We start from the raw sequence: 3,931 nt of genomic DNA, 5'->3' as shown, positions 1-3,931 counted from the left end.
ATGGAAATTTCCAAAGGAGTAGGTGATCGTTCATTTTCTTTATTTAGTATACTACTTATGGCAATACATGACCCACAAATACGTTAGTTTGGTTCAAACGGTTTGGTTTATCTCTTAGCTTTCTCAAAATGTAATATAAGAGCATGTGTATTTGATGTTTCACATATAATTTTTCCACTCCACATAATATTTATCGAGTAAATATCCATAGTCGTCCATGATAAGATTCGTGTAAATATTTAATCTAATATTTAAGATTTTGATTTTTTTATTGTAGTCCTCCAAATAGAGCTTCAAGCATTTAAAGTGGTCTCTAATCATATTTCAGGTGACGAATCATCACCGAAGCGCTGACGTGGCCTCGAATTACCATGTGGGAGGGATCCAAAACGTCATTGTTTTGGTTTGGCGCCCTTGATAGCCAAAAACGACGCCGTTTAGATATTATTTAGTATGAAAAACAGTTTTCTCTCCCAACACAAACACTTCACTTCACTCGTCTCTTCCTCTTCCACTCTCTGACTTCTTCTTCATCTCCCCATCAATGGCGTAGTCGTAGGATTGTATACGCTGGCTTGAAAAATTTGAGAGAAGAAGTAATCCGACCAAAAGTTGTTATCGTTCTTCCCCTCCTTCACGAGAAGCACGAGGTTCTGACTTTGTGATCGGATTCAATGTAACCTTCCTTTTTTTTTTACTTTGCATTTTCAATACAGTGTTGGTTGATGATATGCAAGTTGTTAGTGTAGTTGAGGTTCTGATATGGAGTTTTGGTGTCATTATAGTGTCTAGGGTTTGAAGGCTGGCTGAGGTTTGTGGGGTTGCTCTATTTAACCCGAATGAAACATGGATAAAACAGGGAGATGTATGCAGAATTGGAAAAATATATTTTCTTGTGGTGATTTTTTTTAAATGCATTAGTAGGCTTTCAAATTCTGCCTGTATTAAGTGAAAATTTAAAATTTCTTGCAGATGGAAGAGAAGTTGGACATCATGTTTTATCATGGGGTGACTTCAAAAAAAATGCAGAAGGGATTATGGTATATTCTCCGGACAACAAGGCCTGTTTAGGTGATCTAGACACTGATATGTACTTTAGATGTCTTCTACATGTGGAACTACCATAAGGAGCTTGGGTACAATGACATAAAACAGTGCTGGTGGCATGTTCCTAGAAAAGGCTTGGATAATGGACAACACTATAACACTATCAGTACAAACACAGCTAACACTAACAACTAGGTTATCACTTTTTGCATATGGACATCCTCCTCCAACCTCCAAAGCCTCCAATCAAAGTTCATCTTTGCTTCATAATCATCACCACAAGATTTTGACTTATCAGCATGTTCCTCATTCACAGAATTTGTCCGCACAAAAAGTCCGCACCATCTCTTCCCACTTGTCTGTAATCAACAAACAATCAAAGTTCAGAGAGGAACAACAGAAGAACATTGAGGGGATTAACAACACAAGTAATTATTCTAACCCACATTATAATTGGGACAGTCATAAAACGGTTTGTTCGGATTCATATCTGTGCCAGACCATCTGAGAATTGGCTCGCTGGCAGCCACATGTCGCACCATTCTGACGGGACTGATCTTCTGCTCTTTGTTTGCGTTCTCATCCGGTTCCAGCTAGATGGAGAACCGACAGAGCTTCCACCTGCAGTGCTACCACAACCCATCATCGACATGAGTAGCGGCCCCAGACGGAAGAGTATGAATAGGAAGCAGTGTATGAAAAAGAAGAAGAAGAGATGAAGACGAAGAGGAGATGAACTGTATGAAAATTTGGGAATTTAGGATTACATATAATAGGAGGGACTAACATGGGTACAAATTGGAAATTAGCCATCTCAGTTAACCGTTGGACCCCTCTAACGTGACAAACTGAGTTCATGTCAGCGCTCCAATGATAACTCATCACCAGAAATATGGTCAGGGACCACTTTAAGTGCTCGGAGCTCTATCTGAAGGATTACAATGGAAAAATCAGGATCTTAAAAATTAGATTGAGTATTTACGCGAATCTCAGAAACGACTATAGGTATTTATTCATTGAATATGGTAGCTCTTCATTACAAATAAGACTTGTTGGTACATTTGGATATGCACAGTATGGTGAAATTTCCCCCAAAATAGATGTATATGCTTTTGGTGTTGTTCTCTATGAACTCATATCCGGAAAGGAGCATTATCAAGACAAATGAGATTGTGACTGAATCAAAAGTGCTAGTTGCCTTGGTTTGTTATTTCCTTTTTTCTCTTTTTGTTGGTCTAATTACTATTTATGACTCATCACACATCTCACTCAATATATTTTCACTTTTTTGTGGGAAAAAATTGCAGTTTGAAGAGGTTCTTAGTCGACCAGACTGAAAAGAAGATATTTTAAAAGGAAAAGTTTAAGAACTAACAATTTTTAAGAAGTTGGACAGCATTTAACCATCAAAAGAAAATTGAATGATCTTACACTATTGAATTTAATCTCACACCATTAAAAATATTATTAATGGCCAATTAATGATTACAAAACACAAAAATTGTTGACCCTAGCACTCCTCATTTTAAAATATGTTGACCCTAAACTTGAGGATAACTATCCTATTGACTCTGTATTTAAGGTGATCATTACTTGAACTTGTTGAGAAATTACACTCAACGGTTTTAATATTGGAGGATATAAATATATGATATTCGATATTCTTTAATTTATAAAGACATATATTAATTTTTATTGAGGTTTAAATGATTACATAATATTTAATATTTTTATATTTTTATAAAATGTGATACTAATTTGATGACTATTTATATGAAATTGTCTTTACTTATCATTTCTATATGAAGATAATTCAAATATAATAATTTAATAGTTCTCACTTATGATCTTCATTTGAAGACAACTCAATTAATACAACTTCATACGAGTGGTTTACTTTTTATACATATATAATTGATTTCGTACTATAAAAAAGTTAATAATTTTAATAAAAGTCAGTGTAATAAAATACAAAGCTCTAATTAGAACACTAGCGAGCATCAAATGGTAAGTTGGAATAGGACAGGAACAAACTGAAGATTCATTATGCTCTCTTTTGTTGACTTTGAGTTTGACTTTTGTAGATGTGTCAACTTGTTAGAGCTTGCACACATGAAAACCCTCAACTAAGGCCAAGCATGAGATCGATTGTGGTAGCAACTGAGGATTGGAATGTTGGCTCTTTTTATGAAAACCAAGCTTTGGTGCATCTAATGGATGAAAGTTAGCCTTACATGTTTCTCTTCACCCTCTGTAAATCATGTTGCTTGTATGCGAAGTTTGTATTTGTAGGTTTTGATGAATGACAAACCAACAAAAGACATAAAAGACAAACCAACAAACAACTTGAATGAACAAGCATGTTGAAAGATCAACCAACATTCAACGTTGAGGAATGAAGAGTTGAAAGCAACACAACAACAACAAGAAACTCAAGTCCACAACATTTGAAGACAAGTATAGTGTCTTAGGACTTAGGTAACTTCTTGTTAAGAACCAATTGCTAAATCTCTCAACACACACTCACAAAATGTTTTGATGCACATCTTGCAATTCGATGCTAGCCAACTCAAGCTATATAGGTTTTCCAATTTTCTCAACACTAACAATCTAACATTATTCATGACATGAATCTAATATCCACTTTGAATCTGTAAATAAAAATAATATTATATATAAATATATTTTTAGATTTTATATAATCTTTTATTTGTCTTCAAAGATGCATAACAATAAAAATCTTATAATACATAGTTATTAAAACCGAACTGATAATCGAATCGGTTAAGCTACTAATTTACTAATTTATTAGTTCAACCAATGAACTATTGGTTGAACTGATAGAATCGGTTCTATGTAAATAAAAAATATAAAATTGTTAAAA

This window comes from Arachis ipaensis, chromosome B05 (assembly GCF_000816755.2).
Source record: "Arachis ipaensis cultivar K30076 chromosome B05, Araip1.1, whole genome shotgun sequence".
NCBI lineage: Eukaryota > Viridiplantae > Streptophyta > Magnoliopsida > Fabales > Fabaceae > Arachis > Arachis ipaensis.
Note: the sequence above shows the minus strand (reverse complement) of the source record.